The 23,581-nt window shown below is 44.5% G+C and overlaps 1 protein-coding gene across 1 annotated transcript in view; it reads right to left on the bottom strand.

Moving 5' to 3' along the window:
- The window catches only part of CHRM4 (cholinergic receptor muscarinic 4), an 81,057-nt gene extending 63,506 nt beyond the window's left edge, over positions 1-17,551 (bottom strand). The window contains exon 1 of the mRNA XM_060262835.1: positions 17,252-17,551. The gene's annotated coding sequence lies outside the window, so the exon portion shown is untranslated. The remainder of the gene's footprint in view (positions 1-17,251) is intronic.
- Positions 17,552-23,581: the final 6,030 nt, after the last annotated feature.

The following is a 23,581-nucleotide window of genomic DNA, read 5'->3' as shown; positions in this document are numbered from 1 at the left end:
TATCTTCCTAGCCCCTCTACCAGCATGTCTCAGGATGTCTCGTTAATTAGTTACTGAGTCATGGCGCCAGTTTACATTTAACAAGCAATTGTTCTAGCTACCCCTTTGAGAGTGTGAACATGAAGCTCTTGCTTGCCAGTAAAAGCTGCCTTACAGATATGATTGATAAATAGTTACAATAATTTGATTCTATAGCCAGCAGTGTAATCAATGTTCTTGTCTCTGTGCCAAGTTAAAAATTGATAATTCATAAAATTGACATTTTATGTGAGGCTGCTGCTCAAAATGGCAACCCTGTATCAAGTCCTCCCTCTCACCCCCCAATAATGTTTAGGCACCCTCATCTGGGCTCTTTCTGCCAATGTCAGCTGATGATATGAAGGAATAGGAACAAATATGACTTGTTGCTGTCAAAATACGGATAAATGTGCCTAAACATACAGAGCACACAACAAAGGGCTACTATTTTTTGTGGTGGTTCTGTTTTGATTGTAATGTCTAGGTTGCTTTCTGTGGCAAGTGTGATGAACTGTGCAGCAGCTGGATTAAAGCAGCTAGATAATCCAGCCCCAACCTACAAATAATAGGGTGTTTAGTACCTTTCCATGTAATGATCTGGGTTAAAATCTTCACTCATCTACAAAATTCCACAAAGTTGTCTTCAGCAAGTCCCTGGGTTGAATCATGCCATGTAATAGTGGAAAAGAAGTTAGACCATGCAGCTCTGTTTGCATAAAGCATTGTGTAAGAACTGCCATAGGATCGAGCACTGATATGTCATTTCTGATCAATTTTGCTATTTACAAAAGTCTGAAAGACAAGTGCTGTTTGATGCAGTCATTACAGCCCAATTTGGAGGATTTGATTGAAGAAGATCATTGTTGGGAGGAAGCTTGCTGATAACAGCTCTTGGGCTGTATCTTGTGCAAGACCAATTGCAGTTAAGCTGACTGAACACAAGGGCTGCTTACAGTCTTTCTTGTGTTTCCACTTGCAGAAGATGCCTTGTGTGAGTAGACATGTTCTGTGGAATCAAACTGAGAGAAATAATTGTTGTCTTTGGTAAAAAAAAAAATTTCAGGTATTTGTAACAATTGTTTTGTTGTGTGTGTTTTTTTCTTAAAAAAAAAAACCTGTGTGCAGAAGGTGAAAGTGTGAGAGCATGATCCATGATCTCACACTCAAATGCATGTCACAAAACCCCAACAAACACTTCTCCTAAGGAAAAGCTATTTGGGGAGAGACCATTCCTCTCCTCCCCATATTTTATTTATTTGTCAAATTTATATCCCACTCCCTCTCCCCTGAATGGGACTTGAGGCAGCTAACAATATATAAAATATGTCTGGTAAAACAGTAGCAAAAATACAATCAGTAAACTTTACAAATATAAAATGATTAAAAATCTAGCCAGGTTAAAATCTGTCAAGCAGGGTAGGATGCATGGATGGTGAAGACACAGCTGAAGCATAATTTACCAGCTGTCTGGTGAATCACAATCATCTGAAGGCCACCCCCCAAAAGAGCGATCTTTCATGCTCTAGGGAGCACCTCATCAGGCAACTGGTTCCACAGGACAGGGGCCACTACTGAGAAGGCCCTCACCCTTGTTGACACAAGGCAGACAGTTCATGGACTAGATAAATATATTCCAATAAATTCTGAGGTGAAGATCTGCCATACCATGGCCCTGATGGCCTTGAGCTGCTTTGAACACTAACAGAAATGTCTGATCACTGATCTCCCACACAGCATGTATGTGGAGACTGGCACCCAGCTTAGCAGAAAAGGGCCATGGTTCAGTGCTCAGACACCTGCTTTGCCTGCATAAAGCCCCAGATTCAATCCCTGGCATCATCCTGACACCTTAGATAGCAGACACTAGTCAGTGAAGACAGTGGTGGTGGAAAGTACCACCAAGTCACAGTTGACATGGTGACCCCCATTGGGTTTTCAAGGCAAGAGCTCTACAGAAGTAGATCCATTGCCTGCCTCCACATAGCAACATTGGCTTTCCTTGGTGATCTCCCATCCAAATACTAAGCAGGACCTACAAGATTGGGCTAGCCTGGATCATCTATCCATGTCAGGACAGTGAAGATAATGCTAACCTTAATAGACTAATGTGTCTGACTCAGTATAAGGCAGATTCATGTGTTCAGCTGACCCTCTTGTACTCCAGCCTGACTCAACACATCACTGTTTACTGGATGATCAGCAGACATAGAACTGAAGTTTACTAATATATGTTTGAAGTCAAAATATTGTAATGCCTCTTGGCTGGCACATATTAAAGATGTGTGATATTTATGGGAACAGTGCCTAAAAATCCAGCTGGCTTCCAGTCCATGACATATAGGCAAGTGCATTCACCTCTACATACATCGTTCAGTCTATGGCACATCAGCACACATTTCTGAGCATTTGCAGTGGCCTGCCAAAAGTTTAATATCCCATGTATGGTAGATCTGCACTGCCAGCTGATCACATTTTCTTACTGGCTTGCACCAAAGTTGTCACATGAATAGGGGCTCAGATGTTTAGAACTTCTTGACGTCTCTCCTTCCCAAGGCTCTCTATCCTTAGACCAAAAGTGCTATAGGAGGAAAAGACAGGTCCAGGTGGACACTGTGGGTGTTTTCGCACTCACCTTCAGCCGGCGCCGCGACCCTCTTGACGACGGAGGATCTGTGCTGATTTCCCACACGAAGCGCTGGAGCAACCAGAAGAGCCGCCAATTTCCGGCGCGAAGCCCGCTCAAACGCAAATCGCCAGGAAGCAGGAAAACGCTTGAGCGGGCTTCGCGCCGGAAATTGGCGGCTCTTCTGGTTGCTCCAGCGCTTCGTGTGGGAAATCAGCACAGATCCTCCGTCGTCAAGAGGGTCGCGGCGCCGGCTGAAGGTGAGTGCGAAAACACCCTGTGTTGGTCTGAAGCATTAGAACAAAATTGGAGCCCAGTGGCACTTTTAAGACAACAAAGTTTTATTCAAAGAGTGATTTTTCATGTGCCAAGCACGCCTACAGAATAACGAAGATTTTTAACAGATGACAAGAATAATAAGCTTAGTTATATGGCTATCACCAGTTAGAGTTCAACTGAACTCTTTGTTATTCTGTATGCTAATTTACTACCCACCCACTATATGTAAGATATACTTAAGATATGTAAGATTCTGTTTCCATTTCATATTCTCTGAGAAAGTGTGCTTGGTACATGAAAGCTCACACTTTGAATAAAACTTTGTTGGCCTTAAAGGTGCCACTGGGCTCCGGTTTAGTTCTATAGGAGGAAAAGGTTTCACCACCTCATTGGCTTGGTTCAGACAGAACACAAAACCGTAATTTATTTTAACTATGGTTAGTTCTTGACACACAAATTCATCTCACAATGGATCATTCAGATCCTAGTTTGCCTTAAAAAAATGCTTGCTTTCTCACTTTAACCTCACCTGGAGACCCAGCTGGTTTCCCAGCCTGTATGGCAGTGAGGGCACTGCCAGCAAACAATTCAGGAGGTTCACAACTATGCCAAATATGACTAACTATGCCTAAGAAACCAACTTCACACTATGGTTTCAGATCATATAGTTTCAGATCCTATAAGGCCTCTACAAATGACATTATGAACACTGAAGTCAATGTGCATAGAAGAAGAAGACCGTAGATTTATACCCCGCCCTCCACTCTGAATCTCAGAGTCTCAGAGCGGTTCACAATCTCCTTTATCTTCCTCCCCCACAACAGACACCCTGTGAGGTGGGTGGGGCTGAGAAATCTCTCCCAGAAGCTGCCCTTTCAAGGACAACTCTGCAAGAGCTATGCCTGACCCATGGCCATTCCTGCAGCTGCAAGTAGAGTGGGGAATCAAACCCGGTTCTCCCAGATAAGAGTCCACACACTTAATAACTACACCAACCTGGGGGAAGGGGAGCAGGTATGAGTGTCTGGACCCTGTCCCCCACCTCCACATGGCTTATGAGCATGGAGACTGTATGTATGGGAAGTGCAAATATGTAGGCTCCCTCTCTGTGACTGGGAATATTTTTAAAAAGCAGCATCCCTGAGCCTAGGAAGAGAGCCAATGCGATGACACTTCTAACGTGCACAGAGTCCATGCTCATGAGCCAGCCATCATGTGTAGGCAGGGGTGTAAGGCCATTGCACTTGTGTTTGCACTGCCTCTTATGCTTATTGATCTAAAAACATGTGATGTTGTGTGTTGTGGGCTATATAGTTAGTGGAGTGGCCTACATTTAAATGATTACACTAACCAGAGTTGAATTAAACCATGGTTTCATATGTTGTCTTAATTGAACCACTGTCTGATTACAGTCACCCAGCCATGCATAATTAATAGCCTGAGCCTAAGCATTTTTATACAGAACTAAGACTCACTGAAAAAAAGATGATAATGCTAGGAAAAGTTAAAGCTAGAAGAAAAAGTCTGGGGAAAGGAAAGGTCCCCTGTGCAAGCACCAGTCGTTTCTGACTCTGGGGTGATGTTGCTTTTACAACGTTTTCATGGCAGACTTTTTACGGGGTGATTGCCATTGCCTTCCCCAGTCATCTACACTTTCCCCCCCAGCAAGCTGGGTACTTATTTAACCGACCTCAGAAGGATGGAAGACTGAGTCAACCTCAAGCCGGCTACCTAAAAATCTAGCTTCTGTCGGGGATCGAACTCAGGTCATGAGCAGAGCTTAGGACTGCAGTACTGCAGCTTTAACACTCTGCAACACGGGGCTCTTCTGTGTAAGAAGCCTGACTTCTGTGTAAATGTGCTTAGTACTGCAGCCATTCTCAAACCATAGAATCTTTTGGGGATCTATACTCACACCTTGCATGACACCTAGAAGCCACAGTTATTGTTTGTTTGAAAGTGTACAAGCTCTGAAACCAGACAGGCTACTGTACTCTGCACAATCCATGTCTGTTTCTGAATGATCTGGAAGGGCAGCCTGACAGTTAACTCAATGGCCTACTGTCAAGGCATGCAGATCAAATGGTTAAGGGCTGTGTTCCTTTTCTCCAGATCAGACCAAGCAGCTTATCTCTGTGTTTTCTTTAGTCAGTGAGAAAGGATCTCGTTAACTCTTTGAAGACTAGACTGTGCTGCTTAATTATCTGCAGACAGTCCTTTAATTTGGACACAGGCCTGACCTTAGTTTTCTTTAGATTTAGGCTTAATGGTGAGCTACGATTTCTCTGGCCTCATTTTCCCCCTTGCCACAGCCTGGAGAAAATGATAGGAAATCAGGGTAAACCATTATTTAGACTAGGGGTGGCCAAACTTTCTTAGCATAAGAGCTACATAGAATAAACATCAGATGTCTGAGAACAGCAAGACAGATGTTTGAGGGCCACAAGACATAAATGTCAAATGTTGGAGGGAGGGAGGGAGGAAAATAGACGGGGGATGGAGGAGTGGAAAGAAAGCAACTTTAGCTTTAAATACATTCTCCAAGCTGGCTTTGCTTAGAGAAGTGATTTTAAAAGACAAATGCCTTCTCCAAGCCAGCTGATGGGGTGGGGGTGGGGCTTCAAGAGCCGCACAACATGTGTGAAAGAGCCATATGTGGCTCCCGAGCCACAGTTTGGCCATCCTGATCTAGAGTACTGAGGTCTTTGGGGCTAGAGTGGGAAGTAAAAGTGCCCTGGAACAAGCCAAGCTGGGTAGCTCTTTGGGGCATGTCAAGCCAGTAGTACCAAAAATAAGTACTGGCTCACACAGTACTTTATCCTACAAACTAGTGGCTGCACAGGAGGGAGCATCTGGTGAACTGACACCAATTATTATTGCTACTGAAGGGTTTCGAGCCAAATGAGTGCTGAGATACCAGCAGAGTTGCTGGGACTTGGATCTGCTTGCACCTCGCTGGAATGGCTAATCCTTCTTTGGAGATCTTTGTGGCTCATGAGGCATATAAACCCCAACCTGCCATGCAAAAGGCTAGCTGCCCAACTGATTCTTCCAATGCCTATTCCTATCCTGTTCTAATTTTAGAGGATTAGAACAGAGGGAAATGCTTGCAGGCTGTTCAGTTGGAAATACCATAGATCTGGAAATTGTCCCCGCAGAGTACCTCCCAGGAGCTGTGTGGATGTGGTGATGGGGAGGTGGAAATGTTATTCCCTTGCAATTAAATCATTCTGCGGCTCCCCACTGGCTCATAGCGATTATTGCTGGCTTAGCATTCCTCTTGCTAGCATTGATGTGCTCCTGCAACATTAGCATTCTGAAGCTGGGAGCCCAAATGTTCAGCTGCCTGGTTAGAAATCTACCAGTCAGTCACTGTGTTGCTAGCTGTTTCTTCTCAAAGTAGCCCCACCCCCGTTTCTTTGTTTTCTCTATATAAGCCCTTTTCTAAGTTTCAGCATTTTTTTATAAGTTGAAAATCAAGCTGGACTGTTTAATGAGATGCTTTAACAAAAAAAGAAGCCAGTTCTTGCTCCAAAATATTAAAGCTACAATTGCTTCCTGATTGTGTTGATTGCAACAATGCAGCTGACAGGCCCAGGCTAGACGGAAACACTCAGTGGCTCACACAGTCCAGAAAGGGATGTGCAGAAAATTTAAGGTGTCATCAGCCTGCAGAAAAAGGCTTTCTGGTTAGATAGTAAGTGTCAACAGCAGTCTTCCCTCAGCAATTCAGTTCTTGTACATAGTCCAGGGGGAAGAGCAGCAGGTCATGGACAGAGCACCCACTTTGCATCCAGATTCAGTTCTTGGCATTGCCTGTTCAAGGGCTTTCAATGGCAGGTGTTGGGAAAAACCTTTGGTCAGCCTGTGACCCTGGAGAGCTGCAGTCAGTGCCATCCACAGCAGAGTTACACCCTTCTAGCCCCACTTATTTCAGCACATTCCTAAGAGTGTAACTCTGCTCAGGATTGCACTGCAAGTTTGATGAACCAATGGTCAGGCTCAGGATAAGGCAGGACAACTTCCCTCCAAGAAAGGAGGGAAGCTCTGGGCACAACTAGGCAAGGTCCTGTCTGGGGCTGCCAGATACGGGATGCCCAGCCATGCCACACACATATTCTTAAGAGCAGGAATTACAAGGTAGGGTGTGGGCTGCTAGTATCTCAACTGCTGGCACCCAGGGGAAGAGGCAGCTCAATCCCCACCACCACCTTTTTCAATAAACAGGGCTTCCTTGGAGCAGAGGAAGACCAAGGCCCATTGCTGTATCAGTGCTGCTGACCACCAGGATATGCCTCTTCATGGAGAATGGAGTGCCTTTCAAAACATCTGCAAGTCTGAGGTAGACAGAATTTGTTGTCTATTGCTTGCTTGGAGGATTGGTATGTCATCTCTCCAGCAGAACAGTTCAAGGTGGCTCACAGCCATGTCATTAAAAACCCAGAATAGGGCAGAAAGGGAGACTTGTCCCTTACTAACACTGCCTCTCTCTAGGTCTCCCACTAGCAAGTATTTTGGGGGGGCTATAATTGTTAAGAGTGCATTTTCAACTGTGTTAAGGTTTGTGAAAATTCAATAAATGTAATCTTCATAATTCAGTGGGGGGGGGGGAGGAAAGGCCAGGAGGATTGTGCCTCATCAATAAAACATACTGTTATATGGTCCTTTCTTCTCTAAACAGTGAGAGGTCCCAGGGGCAACTCTGTATGGCTTGGCTCCCTCTGAGAGCACAAGCACTGGAGGCTTATGGCATTTTTGTAATATTTGCTTTAAGTAGAGCACAGGTGGAAGCAAAGAGGCAATCCTGCAGGGCAGCAGAGCTATTACCCTACATAAGGTCCCAGAGGGAGATCCTGCACTCCCACAATGCTCCAACCACTTCATGTCTCTCGCTCTGCTTACTCTCTTTTCTGAATTAAAAACCTCCAGTTTCTTCACAAATATACACATCCCTGCCTCCTTTCCTCAACTGGACAGGCTCAACAGAGCTATCAAGGGTCTGCTCTGACCAGACTAGCCTGATCTCATCAGATCTTGGAAGCTAAGCAGGGTTGGTCTTTGTTTGTATTTGGATGAGAGACTACCAAGGAAGTCCAGGGTCACAACAAAGGCAAACCACCTCTGAATATGTCTAGTCTTAAAAACTCCAAGAGATTGCCGTAAGTCAACTGTGCCCTGATCATTTTGAGCCAACAACCCAACAAAGGTTAATCTGATACCAGCCATGACTGTATACTTTGCAGTACTCAAATTCTGGTGGAAAGTTAAATGACTCCCACAGGGGGAACCCATATATGTCACCCCTGCCCTCTACCCTTGAGAGGAGAAAATCTTAGCTTCCCAGCAGCTTCCTAAAACAGTAGCTATCATAAGAGATAGAGAACCCAGATTCCCACTGCCCCACTAATACTTTGCACAAACTAGAAGGATTAGTGTGTATCTGACAACAAAAACTAAATATGTCACTGTGATATAAGATGCTAAATATTAAATAAATATTTATAAATATTATCATTGTGTACTTCTTGTCTTTTTTGTGCTAAACAATATCATATCCACAATACAAAAATAGTAATAACAAGACACTATAGCCACTAAAGTCCAAACAATAACAATAGGTATGTCCAAATGTGAAGCAAAAAGAATCTATGTATGTATCCAAAACTTCAAGCATGTGTGTGATGAATCTTCATGTTTGAAGTTTTGGATACATCATTACTATTTAGACTCTAGTGATCACAGTACTTTCTTACTATAGTATTAGTTCTTTGAATTGTGTATATGACATCTCTGATTATATTTTTTCCACCAGTACTTTGAGCACTAATACTTTGTATAAACAAATAATTGCTTCAGAACATGGATGCTAGGACACATTTTTGCATTACTGGAGCCCCTTCTACTGCATTACTTGCCCCTTCCCCATGGGGTGAATTTCATGCCAGTCAAGGTGGTAAACCCTGAATATAGCAGGATTACATTGGATAGGAATTTCCAGCCATTTCTGTGGGGTCCAGGCATGGAGAAGGCACCAGGAATGCATGATTTGGCTCTCAGAACTTCCTTTCACATGTGAAACTGAGGTATCAATGGAAAGTTTTTCATCTGTATTTTCCTTCCATATTCATATGTCATATTAAACAAGCAGGGATTTTAGGCGAGTGAGATTGTTACTTTAAAAATGCACATATTGACCAGCAATCAATGAAGGTGTAAAGTCTGTGTGGGTGCCTGTGAGTGTATTAGCAAGAACACTGTGATCCATTTGCTTGTTACTAAGCTGTCTCCTGTCTTGTATCTCAGTGGAAGAGGTGACTCTTCAATGAGAGGAAGAAGATCAAGCTTGGTAATTGTGACAGGGTGCTGCTGGACAACCTTTCTACTACCTTCCATCCCCTCTTGGTACCAGCTTCAGCCCTCCTGTCTGGTGAAGAGCAATGGAACAGGCAAGGGATGCTTGCCATACATTTCCTGGCTCAGAGCTATGGGTGAGAGCCAGATAGTAATTTGAGGGGAGAAAGAGTCTGTCTGTAAGATCAGCCAACAGATTATTCTGAACATATGCACCGAAGTAAATATGAAGGTGTGACTAGGGACAGCACAGCAGACAGGAACCAACTAAGTAAATTAAAAGTTCAGGAAGTAATCTGACCAACTGCAATGTGGCAGAGGAGCATTCAGTACTGGACAAGGATAACAGGAAAGGGCATGGGGTTGCTGCCCATGCCAAGAAGCTACACCACACACAGCTGTTTTTGCACAGGTTGCAGGTCGCTTTATATGAGAGGCCATGCAAGTGTTGTTTTTCAAAACTACATTTTGTGTGGTTTTTATTGATGTTAAACCTCCTTGGCTCCCAGTAATCTGCGAGAAAAGTGGGTTTATAAATGTTTTAAATAATTTAAATATGAAATAAATTAATAAAATGGGGATTGCATCTAATGAGAAATGCAACATAGTAATACTCCTGCTAAGTTTGAATGTAACACAGAGAACAGAAGTTGAATTGTTTCTAGAAATTATGGTATTTTAAAATCATGTCCTTGAAAGGGATTTGAAATTCTTTGTAAAAAAATTCTTTGAAATTCTTAATATAGCAGGTTATTTGTAATGTTCTACTCCATCAGTACTGGTCCCTACAAGTGGCTGTAAGGCAGATTGTTTAATATCCTTTGAATGGACCAATACCTATAACAATCAGGACTGGACAACTTGTGACCTGCTATCTTGAACAGCCAGGTGTTGTAACCTGCTAGATGCTTTTCACACATACACACATTCCCTGTTTTTCATGCCCAGACAAGGAACAAAACCAGGAGATTTAGAAAACCCCTGGTGGGTCAGACAACACTCATCCTTGTGGATCATAATAATAATAATAAAATTTTATTTATATCCCGCCCTCCCCGCCGAAGCGGGCTCAGGGCGGCTAACAACATATTCATATAATTATACAAGGTTTAAAATCACATTAGTCTTAAAACATTCCAATATAAAACGAATGCAAATACAAATAGATTTCAGGTGCTAATAATAAAATCATACCCGTGTGCAGGCCTGGATGAAATGTTGGATATTGTTGCAAATAAATAGTGATGATCCTGGGCAAAAGGAAAATCCTGACAATAAAAGTTGTGATAGAGGGAACATTCTGGATATGAGTATAAAATGTTTCTATAAACTAAAAAAGTTTCCTGGGCAGCCTAGCAACTCCATCTCTAAAGAAATAGGTGGTTGTGACTGCAAATAATGGTTTATAGAGCATTAGTTTGTCTCACTTATGTGACTGCCGGGTTCAATCTCATTACATTTCCTCCTCGTGCCCACCCTGGCTCCTGTCAAACAATGTTCTTCAGGTCCCTGCTGAAAACTCTTCCCAGGCACAGGGGGCTGACTGCAGCAAACAGGGAGAAGGGATTTAAGCCTTCCTACCCACACTGTTTTCCCTACTTGAAACAGCCCTGTGAAGTCACTCCACAAGACTGCTTCATGTTGGGATTGGGAATACAGTGCAGGAGAAAAGGTTTAAGGTCTCTGGTCCTGCATGCCACAGTCCCGATCGGAATTGTTTGCACGATAATTAAAAATATCAACCTAGATGTAACACCTTTCAATGTACTGCATGAAGCTCCAAAATGGGACAAATATAGCTCCTCTGAGGCCTTTTTGGCTTCAGAAAATGATGTGGGAGGAGGCAGGAGCCCCTCTTCCCCCCACATCAGAGTCCTGATCAGAATCAGCCCCCTCTGGCCTTTTAAAGGGCAGTTTCTGGCAGCTCCTGTCTGCCTTTGGGGGGTGGGGTGGAGTTAGATCTGGCACTACAGCTGTTAATGTCTAGTTTGAAACTGAGTTCCCAGTTGGGACCTTGTATATACCTCAGCTTGATGGAGCCCAGGGCAGACTAATGAACAGGTAAACATGTACTGAGGCCTAACTTCCAGAGCATGGAATCACTGAAGCAGTGGGCTGCACAGTCAACCTTGGGATGTCACATACATGAATTCTGAGCTTCAATTATGATTCTGCTATCCTCCCTCTCTACTAATGAATGCAAGGGCTTCTGCATTGCACCCAGGCTACACCTGGGTGTTGCTGCTGCTTTGAAAACTGATTCAGCCAGCTGTGGCCATGTGGAGGTCTGCAGTGGCTTTGAAAGCTGGTGCAGCATAGCAGGGCTAGGACTTTGCCGTGACACAACTGGAGTCTTAAACGTTTATTTGCCACCACACCAGTTTACAGGATTAAGCAATTTCAGTTAAACAGTTGTGGTTTGATCCCAGAATGACACATTGCTTAAGCTGACCGGGGAAAAAAGATTTGTGTGCTCTCCGTCCACATTAGGAATGGTCCACCTCATTTTCAGAGCTGTCATTGGTGATTCTGCTGCTATGTCATTTATTTGCCAAGAATGCAAAAACAGCCTTGAAAGATGTGCTAATCCTTAACAGGGAAAGGTGTAAGGAAGCAACATACAATTGAAGACTCCTGGTTTTGTTTCTTACAAGGGGAAGGGGGTGGTCAAAATTGAAGAGGCAATACTAGAACTGAAATGTGGTCTCATTCCTACCCAATTATTCAAACACCAGAAGTCTAGGGTTAGTTTAAAGTATTTTGTTGCCTCAAGCAACATTTCCTGGGCCTATACCAATCATGAAAGAGAACAAAAAAAAGCTGCTGTTAGCCATAAGGGTAATACAATGTGTGAACATTGTTCATATGCATGGAAAATAGGGTTACATTTAAACCACCACTCCCACCCTCTGCACTCTAATGGTATCATTTAGATACCTTTTAGAAATGAATTGTTGAGTGTTTAACAAAGCACAGCAAAGGAAAGAAGTATAAGTGAGAACTAGGTCATCACATTCTCTTCAGAAAAATGTGAAGTCTCTAGACCCTCAGATATTTTAATTGAACAAACTACTAGGGGCATGTTTTAACATGAAAACCCTGCCTTTTCTTTGATGCCCACCGTAATTGAATCACATCAACAATTAACCCTGTTTATCTTCACTGAGGTTGTGTCTAAGAAAACCTCTTAAGCAGGTTGTATTAACTCTCATGAACACAGAGCTAGTCTTTATTCCATCACTTATATCACACCCCTTAAATGTTAAATTTTCTCAACATCAGATCATGACTTTCTATATGTTTTGTTGTTCGTGGTTACAACCTTATGTCATCTAAATCTGCCAAAGAAAGCCAATGCCAAGAATAGTATTCATAGCAATATCAACTAATTCATGTGGTATATCATGTTTCTGATCATTATGAAATACTGCCAGACTCTTACAACATAACATTCCACATTTTAGTGAGCTCAGTTCAGACCAGAAAATCTATGCTTAATTCCAGGTATAGCAGTAACTTTAAAACTGTATGTGCTTCACTACAATTATAAATGAAGTAAATAAAATAAATGAAATGAATACTGTCTTCCATTTTACACCTGCAAACATATTATTTAATAGATATTCCATTTGTTGACAGGTCTGTACCCTTGCACTTGGACATATATTACACTTAGCACCTTGTATGGCGATCGGCATGCCTTTGCCAGGCCTGAATGGGTGTTGCTTTCTTTGTTAATAGGTAGGTTTAGAGAGCAGTCCTCAGTGGGTTGACTCAGAATCTTATTCAGGTGTATTTAACGGTGTTTATTCCCAGAAAAAGAGAATAACACTTAGGATTGCCCATCTGCTCTGAAAGGGGCCGTAGCCACCCATTCTCAGGAATCAGGAGCCTCTTCCATGTTTTTTCTAAGGGCAGCATGAATATAGGCATATCTATGGGTTTAATATTCCTTCTCGCCACCAAAAACTGGGCACTGTTGTTCTGTTAGAAAGATTGGGGATATGTTGTTGTTGTTGTTGTTTAAAAAAAAAAACCTGTTTCAATAACCTCAACAAATGACTATTTGTGAGATTCTGTGTGGGAAGTGAAAGTGGTATAAAACTGACATGAGCTTGTAGTGCAGATTTCCCCTGTGGGCTCTGGTGATGATGGACAGCTACGGAGTAATCCAGCCGTGCAGACTGAGGGAAGTCCGTGCAGTCTTTTCATAATTCTAAAGTTAAGATGTTGGCTTGTGGGAAAGGAGGAGCTTGCATTCATTAAACCAGGCTGGGAATGGTTCAGTGTGCATAAATCAAGTTATTTACAGTACAATCTGGTTTAATTTGTGGAATTTTTTAGCTATAATGAGCTGGTCATGAACTAAAATTTATACATATATATATATACACACACACACACACAGAGAGGAGGCTTTTTTGTAGAAAAAAGTTCAGCAGGAACTCATTTGCATATTAGGCCACATCCTCTGACACCAAGCCAGTCAGAACAGCATTCCTGTGCGTTTCTGCTCAAAAAAGCCACACACACACACAGATATTCTATCTATCTATCTATCTGTCTATCTATCTCTATCGCACCTTCAGATCCACAGCAAAAGTCAATTCTTTTTAACTTCAACAACCAAAGCAATTTTTGAAAGAAGAATTATTTGAAACATCTTCAAATCTGGGCTTTTTCTAGCAAGTCAAAGCTAACATGCCATTTACCTTAATTAGATCAACTGTACATTAATATCTTGTAGACAAGCATCATATGGACACCTTTGTGTGTGCATATAGCTTTGGTTAATGAGGAGTCTGTGCACTCAGTTTTGCCAGTGTTAAATTAAGTGAAATGCACACACACATACCTCCCACCCAGGTGCTTCTTTGTCTTATTTATTTATTTATTTTTTCCACTGGATTTCAACACACAGCCTGCTCCACATTCTTTGCATATAGTATAACTATTGTCATTCTCATTTCCTTAATCAGATATTTCTTGGGGTAGGTATTTACTTGCAAAGGAATCTCTGAGATGGAGACAGTTTGGCACTGCAAAAAGAAGTCTCTTTGGCAGAAGAAAGCCTGGAAGCCAGATGCCTGCTCTGGTGCCAGGATACCAAGTGGTGCCCACTCTCCTGTCACTACATTCAACACTTTCATAATGGTCTGCCATTGAAGTGGACAATGCGAGCATTACATCAAATTAAGCCATGTTTAAATATGACCGCAGCAATGAGAACTGTGGTGGTTAGAACATCTTGTTATATTTCTGTCTTGTTTATTTACCCAGGATTACTCTGAGTCATTTTACACTCTCCAAAGTATACAGCAAATGGAAGGAAGGACTTCTGGGCAAAGTCACTGTGATGGGCAGGATCAAAGCTACATAGAAATAAAATGAATGAGCAGAGTTCAAAGGGATGGTGAGAGTCTTGAAAAGAAGCACACTTCTGGGACTCTTGCTTCTGGGACAAGCAACAATAAAGAAAGCCTCTAACCAGCAGGCAAGAGAGGGACCCTGGTCTGCATTGTCATGTCTTTGGACTGACTGCTGATAAGCTGATGTGATGACTTGGGGAGGCCAATATTCTTGTTTCTCAAATGCAAAGAACTGGTAAAACTGCATTGTTCTTGATGCATTCCATCTCCATCCCCACCCCAAAAATATCCCTGCAAATCCAGTGATTTTTTTTTAACATTCCACGGTCCACTCTCCATTAATAGAACTCAGAGTTTATCATGAAGCAACCCCATGGATTACTGCTCCATAAAACACCATGTGAAGTTTTCTGGATACATGCATAGCTTATACATACTCATAAACTTAGAGTCAGAGCTGTGGATCCTCCCCAAAGAATAATGTCCCAGTGTTTTTCTTTAGTTGACATGAAATAACTTTGCCCACATCCATCCATTCCTCTTACCCTTGCATCTGCCAGTCTACCCTCTATTGCCTTCTCCTTGCTGTGTTATTCTACCTCTGCTGAAATGTAGATTGGAAAATTCTTAGAGCAAAGCCCAGTATTTTTTTTAATTGTTTGGTTCTGCTTATGCAACTCTGGAAATGATGGAGTAGATTGACAACACTGCATATATAGCTAATGCCATAAAAAAAACAGGAGCTGGAGTAGTCTAGAGACTGAGCTGTGGTTTGGGTGGTCAGTGGTTCAAATTTCATCTCAGCCACAAACTCACCTCATGGCCTTAGGCAAGTCACTAATTCTCAGTCCTCCTCCCATCTACAGGATGTGGATAGACATCCTGGCCTACTTTACAAGGCTGCAAAAAGTATTACTGTGCTAACATTTGTGAAATGCTTTGAATGCTGGAAGTGCCGTGCAAATGCAAAGTGTAAAAAAACGTATCTACTGTCTGCCTTGCTGACCCGGAGTCTAATATGCTTCCCTTACAATCATACTGCTTTGTTATGAATATTGAAGAGCTGTTAGTGGCAATTAATTGCATCAAGTGAGCTTTGCTGAACCCCCTTAGTTGTCTGCCTCCTTTCCTACCTACCTGTGTTGTCTAGGGCAGCCGCCAATCTTTACCTGAAGGGGCCACAGCTCCAGCACACTGAAAGTTGAAGGGGGGGGGGGGATGAAAGAAAGCTTGGCAGCTCCTGATCCCCTGGTAGTTCTTAATAGAGGCAGGTTTAGCTAACAAGGATGATGCCATTTGCATAATCTTGCATTCTGCTCTGGGAAAGCTGCAGCCAGAAAAAAGATGTGAGCCAGTTCTGAAGACATTTTGATCCTTAGGTATGGCCAGGTGCCTTGTCAAAATGTATTAATTTATTTTGAATATTTATGAACTTCCTGTACTCACAAACATGTTCTCTCTAGCTCTCTCTCACTCACACACCAAGCCCCAACACTGGATTGGGGGGGGGGGCCTCTAATTAATTAATTTAAAAAAAAACAGAGTTCCAGGCTCCTGCCCTGTCTGCTGTCCCTGCCCTCTAATTCCGGGCTTTCCTCCGGATGACCATTTATGAGGCAGGCTGTGGTAATAAATGAAAGTTGCACAAGCTCAAAGACCCTCTCTATTACAGTTGCTTGTGTTCTGTGGTTGAGATTTGATGGCTGACCATAGTTCTGACTAAGCCCTTTAGGTCCACACACCTCTGCCCAGTTGTGATGAGTGAATGAACCCACACTCCAATCTGCTAAAATTCCGGAGTGGACATCGGCATTCATCCTAGATGAAAAGATTGATGGTCATGGGGAAGGCTGGAACAAGCTGGCACCCAAAATCTATTGTATTCTTCCACCACCTCTCACCAGCCAAGCATTTCTGCAATTGTTTGAAAGGAATCAGTAGCACTATCCCCCTTTCAGGCTGAGAGGGAAGAAGTACAAGGAAACCATTGTAGACAGACCAAACCCAAGAAAGTTGGGAGACAAAAGAGCACTTTCTAAAAAAAACCCCACACCTATTCTGAAGAAAAAAGATTCCTCCCCCCAAAAAAACAACCCTCCCCCCCCCCCCAATCTTTTCTCTTGATTCTAACCTCTTTACAAAGTCATTTGGCAGGGGCTGAGAGGGAAACATTCACTCGCCCCACTGATGTTGGCTTCCTTCCAGGCGTTAATCCCCTCCCCTAATTCCTAGAAGGGGGGGCTGCTTCTCCGAGACCCGAGCCGGCCCTCCCCTGCCCCGGCCCCCTCTCCTTCTTTCCTTCAGGAGTACCCGGAATGCCCTTGCTGGTAGAGAACAAAGGTCGCTGATCCACCCAGCACTCTGGAGGTTCCCTTCCCTTCCAGGGCACACGCCAAAGGCAAGGGGCAGGAGGGAGACCGATCGCTTTCTCCAGACGGACCCAGGCTCTCGTTCCTGGTAAGCATCTCTGGCCAGGGCTACAGAGACTGCAGGGTCAGAAGGAGCATGCCAAAGTCAGCCGAGGGGTGACATACAAAACCTTGGGCTGGAGGGTGCTGCCCCGATGCCTGAGCAGGCAAGGCGCCCGCTCTGGGAGGAGGGCGAAACTTACCAGACTTGCCCCACCGCTTGTCCGAGGCGTTCTCAAAGCCCGCGGTGCATTTTCCCGCCCTTCAGGCACAAGAGCCGATCAGAGGAGGCGGAGGAGTCCTCGCCCTCCGGGATCCGCTTCATGGGACCTTCTCTGGCGCATCTCTCCCGCCTCCCAACTCTTCTCTGGCCTGGGGCTGGGAAGGAGTTGGGACCCAGACTGGCCGGCGCTCAGAGCGAGGGTGTGTTGGGGAAGGGGGGGCCTTGAAGGCACAGCGCGCAGCCCTCCCTCCTCTCCAGATGTGCCTCCTGCTCCTACTAACTGGCGCGCACACACTTTGCTCCCCAATGCAAGGAAATCTGCGAGGCAGCCCCGGGAAAATGATGTAATGGCGCCTCATCCAATCATTTGGGCGCTGCCAGCGCTACTTTTTCTTCTTCTCCAGCCTAGGGACTGGGGCTGCCCACTGGCAAATCGGAGAAGGAGGGAGGGGGCAAGACCAGGGAACCAAGAGAGGCCCTTCCCGAAGTCATCTATCCCACCCGCTCCCCTAACCCTCTCGCGTTAGCAGCCAGTCACTTTTAGCAACTCCCTCCCCACAGGGAGACACCTCCGCCCTGGCAGGAAACGCTTTAATGAGTGCGACCAGGTGAGGAAACCCGCCCGGGACGCTGCTCAGATCCTGTCTCCACTGGGCTAAGTGGCTCCGTCTGTTTGGGGCAGAACCATTTGCTAACTCTGGTGGGAACCGCTCGTTAATGTGCGTGCGTGATGTGGAGAGGAAATCGGGAAGGCTTGTTAAACCCTGGCTTAAGAGGGCTGGGTGAATCTGTGCCTCTCTTTTACGCACAGAGATTCTCTAACTCTGGAGGAGGACAGCGTTTCCTCTGGGAGAGGCGGGGTGGGGGGAAGGCGGAGAGAGCAGAGGACGCCTTGCTGCTCTGGAGAAGGGAGCGCCGCTCCAACCAAGAAGCCTGGGAGCTTCCAGAATCCGAGAGGGTGAGGCACTTTTCAGTACTGGACAGCTCCAATCGGGGCTGGAAGACAGAAAATTGATTAGCGGTAGGCAAGGTGCTGTTAGGACTCGCTGCCGCTGAAAGACAGACTGACTGAATTATTGTATGGCCAGGAGATCCAAAGATCTGGGGGCAGATTTGGGGCTGCCCAGTGGGCAGCCAGGAGATCCAAAGATTGTCTGGCAGCTTGAAATTCTAGCTCTTTTTGTGGTGAGCTCAGTGTATTTTGTGGGCTAAGAGAACTCTGACTGACCCAAGGTCACCTAGCTGGCTTCAAGTGGAGGAGTGGGGAACTGAACCCAGCTTCTCCAGGTTAAAGTCCACCACTCTAACCACTACACCAAACTGGCTCTCATATGATTGGTAGACAGACAGAGAGAGAGATAGATGGCAATCCTGTCAACCCTGTTCACTGGATTTTGAGGCAACAGCACTTTGGCCCCAGTCTGAGCAAGACTCTACCACAGTGCAGCAAGGGGGGTAATAGTGGAGGTGCTACCAGTCTCCTCTGCAATATGGGGATAATGTTTACTTGCCTAATAAGATTGTTGTCAAGGATTATGCTGAGATTTTGACAAGTTGAGCCTTGTCTTTGAAAGATCTCTCCTCTCTGGAAAACTTGTTACCTTGCCCTAAGCAAGGTGACTAATCCAATAAAAGAAATAATCTGAAAGAAATGGGACTGTCTCTTTTTCCTTTGGGCTAAACCACCTCATCGGTGCATTGACTTTGAGGGCAGGAGAGCAAAGGGAGGCCAAACTTGCCCTTCTGCCTAGGGCAGTAATACTTCCTTTCCTCTTGGCCCTACCTTTGCAGAACCCTGTAAAAGTTGCTTCCACCTTCTTCCCTACTAAATGGAGCTTAAGTGTTTTTTCCCTGTGTACTTCTCATGGGATGCTTGAGGAAAAGGGGGAGCAAAACCAGGACTTAAATGGCTTTGGGCGAGGGATGTCAAAGTTAACTTTGGACCAGAGTAGAGTTGCCTGGTCCAACTCAAGAACTACCTGGGGACTGTGGGGATGGAGCTAGGAGACTTTGGGGGTGGGGCCAGGAGCAAGGTGTGACAAGCATGCTTGAACTCTGATGGGAGTTCTGGCAATCACATTTAAAGGAACCACACACCTTTTAATGCCTTCCCTCCATTTGGAAATAATGAAGGATAGGGGGACCTTCTTTTGGTGCTCATAGAATTGGAACCCTTGGCCCAACCTCTTTGAAACTTGGAGGGTGTTTTGAGGAGAGGCACGGAATGCTATGCTAAAAATTAGGTTCCTCAACCTCAAAAAAAAAGCCCCCCCAGAGCCCCAGATACCCACGGATCAATTATCCATTATACCCTATGGGTATTGGTCTCCATTGGGAATAATGGAGTGCCCAGCAGACATTTCCTCCCCCACCTGCTTTCTGATGACCCTGAAGCGGGGGGAGGACCTCCAACTGGGGGATCCCCTGCCCCCACCTGGGGACTGGCAACCCTAGCAGAGCTATGCCAACTGCATGGACTTCAGCACCTCTAGCTGGATAGAAATCTATTAATTCCCAAGCCTCTTGAACAGGGCAGGAGCCCTGGGAAGGGCAGGAGAGCTGTAATTAGCAATTATCAAATGATGCTCTCCCAGGGCAGAGCCAGTGAATGCACTGCATCTCCCAAGGCTCTGATTAATCCCATCAGATTTTTTTTTTTAAAGTACTTTAAATTTTGGAATACAATAGCTTCCATCTGAAGAATACAAACTTGTTTTTTTTTTTAATAGAAAAATCTATTTAAAAGCAAAAATCAGTGCTGGCTGGTGCCCTGCCCTGGTGACAATGCTTCAAGCTCTACCTATATGACTCACCCAACCTAGGCAAAGTTGCTCCTGGCTCAGAGTGGATTTGTTCAAGATCACTGTCACCCTTATAGAACATGTAAGTCATCCAGAAAACAATCTGCCTTTGGCTACAGTGACTGAACATGGCAGGGTGTTTAAAGGGTATAAAGGGCTGTCAAGTTCTTCAGTTCAAGGGCTGGATCCTCCCTACCCAAATCACTAAGGGATCTTAGATCCTCCGGCAATCACATCGGCATATCCTACCCTTGAGTGCCCCCTCCCAAACTGAAGACCCCTTCAAACAGTTAAAGAAAAGTCCTCTCATCTAGTGTTGAGGAGGGGGCCAGCCAGCTGAGAGGGAAGCCTGACGGCAGTCTTCATAAAAATATATTCTTCTTATGGAGTTTATGTGGCAGAATTATAGGTGAGATGGGACAGTTCTGTATGGTAGCCTGAATTTACTTAGGCCTCTCTGTTTGGTTCTGGTCAAGCCTGACAAGGCACCCTGCACTCTGCTCAATAACTGTTTACATTTCTGAGTTTTCTTTCAATAAATCATGGATACTTTGGGACACGTTTTTTCCCCTCTCTCTCTAAAATTATGGGGTTCCTGCCAGTTTCAAACTGCCCCCCCCCCTGCCAAGCCAGGTGGAATGGGAGTCCTAGGAAAGGTTCCTATACTCCTAAATTTCCTGTTTACTATTGTCACTAGCTGTGATTGTGGCCATATGCTTGTTTGAAAGGATAGGGTTATTAGTGGCTACTAACTAAATGAAACCTACATGTGTAGCAGCAATATGCCTCTGGCTATCAGACTCCAGGACATGCAGTGGAAAAGAACTGTTGCCTTCATGTCCTGTTGAAACACCTGGCTGGCCATTTCTGCAAGCAGGATGCTGGCTTTGAGAAATTCTTGTCTGATACAGCATGGATTTTCTTATATTCTCCAAGAATGCATGGGCATGTGCACACACACACAAGTTACCAATGTTGTTTCCCGTGGACTTCTCTCCTAGTGTCTCCTGTCATGATCCATACTGCAATATCACAGAGGCCTTTGGGGTTTTCTTTCACAGCATAGTGTGTGTCTGTCTGTCTGTAAAGTGCCACCAGGCTACAGCTGATTTACGGCAATCCCGTAGGGTTTTCAAGGCAAGAAACTAAGAAAGGTGGTTTGCCAGTGCCTGCCTCTGCATAGCAATCCTGGAATTCCTTGATGGTCTCCCACCAAGTACTAACCAAGACCAGCCTTCTTAGTTTCCAAGATATGGTGGGATTAGTCTAGCCTGAACCATCTAGGTTAGGGCACTGTTAGCGTAGGCATGTGCATGTGCATATATAATTTCATCAGAGATATTCAAAATTAGTTTCCATTTCACTTGACTGTCATATATCAAGAATAATCTTATTCTGTACATCTAAGATGATTAGAGAAGCTGTTTGCATATATAAAGAAGAATCTACTTTTAAGGGTAGGGGTACAATGCTTTGAACTTAAAAACTCAGCCTATATATCCCTGATGCTAAAAAATTCCTAGCCACTGAAATGTATATTTGGACTTCGCAACAGGATTACAGAAGCTTCTGCTGATTTGTAAGGAATTATTGATCCTGTTTGCAACCTCACCTAGCAATAATAATAATAATTTTTAATTTATATCCCGCCCTCCCCGTCGAAGCAGGCTCAGGGCGGCTTATATAACATAACATAATATAAATACAATATTTCCAGTAATCAGATAATAAAAAAACAAATTACCCCATTAAAACAGAACATCAATAAAATAAAACAAATTTAAAACACAGATTAGTTTGGTGCTACACATATAACATAGCTTGCATAGAGATGAAATACTACTTCCACATTAAAAAGCCAGCTGAAAGAGGACGGTCTTACAGGCCCGACAGAATTGGTTAATGTCTCGCAAGGCCTGCACCTCCTCTGGCAGCTGGTTCCACAATGGGGTGCTGTAACCAAGAAGGCCCTATCTCCTGTTGTTTTTAATTTGACCTCCTTCGGCCCAGGGATTGTCAGCAGATTTTGGGAGCTAGATCGAAGCACTCTCTGGGGAACATATGGGGAGAGACGGTCCCTAAGGTAGGCAGGTCCTCGGCCATATAGTGCTTTAAAGGTAGTAACCAGCACCTTGTACCAGATCCGGTACACAATTGGCAGCCAATGCAGTTCCTGCAGCCCAGGCCGTATGTGCTCCCACTTAAGGAGCCCCATTAAAGTCTGGCTGCTGCGTTCTGCACTAGCTGCAGTTTCCGAGTCTGGCACAGGGGCAGCCCCATGTAGAGGGCATTACAATAGTCCAACCTCGAGGTGACCGTTGCATGGATCACTGTTGCCAGGTCATCACGCTCCAGGAAGGGAGCCAACTGCCTCGCCTGTCTCAGATGAAAAAAGGCAGATTTAGCAGTGGCTGCTATCTGGGCCTCCATTGACAAGGAAGGCTCCAGTAGTACCCCCAGGCTCCTGACCCTGCGCACTGTTTTCGTTTTCAGTGGCGCACCATCAAAGACCGGTAGGGGAATTTTCCTTCCTAGAATGCCACGGCCCAGGCACAGGATCTCTGTCTTTGTTGGATTCAACTTCAACCCACTCAGCCTGAGCCAGCCTGCCACGGCTTGCAGCGCCTGGTCCAGATTTTTTGGGACATCGGCAGACCAGTCATCCATCAGTAGATAGAGCTGGGTGTCATCAGCATACTGATGACAACCCAGCCCATATCTCCGGGCAATCTGAGCAAGGGGGTGCATGTAGATGTTAAACAACATTGGGGAGAGCATTGCCCCCTGAGGCACCCCACAATTAAGTGGGTATCTCTGGGATATATAAACCACTCTTTGTCCCCAACCCTCCAGAAAAGAGGAAAGCCATTGTAAGGCCAGCCCCTGAATCGGCAAGGCAGCAGGTCAGTAACCGGTGGTCGACTGTATTGAACGCAGTTGATAAGTCTAACAACAGCAGCACTGCCGAACTGCCTCGATCCAGAGGGCTGCTGGCAATGGCCCTGTGTATCTTGACCTGGTCAACACCAAGGAACAGAATGATTATATTTTCCAGAAGAACACTAGTGAGGATTCTTCAGTGGTTTTATGACAGAACCAGGCATCTTGACTGTACTCCTGATTATTGAAACTAAAGACTGTTATGAAAACAAGATTCATACATAAAAAGATTACGCAAATCAAGCTCTTCCCTTCTTAGCCCTTAGTGCTGTAATTGCTGGGAAAACCTCTTAATTGGCACTAGCTGATTTGCTCTTAAATGGTACACACCATACGTTGCACACAGTGCACAAAGCCAAGAACACAATGCAAACAAACAGTGGTGGAACCCAGGAAGGCTTTTATAACAGCCAGGATTTTTCCCATTTACTACTGGAACTGTTTGGGGCAAGTCAGGGAATATGCTGTCCAGCAAGGATTCCAGTCCAATACCAGCTCAGCATGACTGGAGAATAATGATGAAATGCTCAAAAGAGGAGCCAACATAAAAGTGCTGTGTTTCTCAGCAT

This window comes from Heteronotia binoei, chromosome 21, assembly GCF_032191835.1.
Source record: "Heteronotia binoei isolate CCM8104 ecotype False Entrance Well chromosome 21, APGP_CSIRO_Hbin_v1, whole genome shotgun sequence".
NCBI classification, from domain to species: Eukaryota; Metazoa; Chordata; class Lepidosauria; order Squamata; family Gekkonidae; genus Heteronotia; species Heteronotia binoei.
Note: the sequence above shows the minus strand (reverse complement) of the source record. Positions and strands in the feature narration are given on the sequence as shown.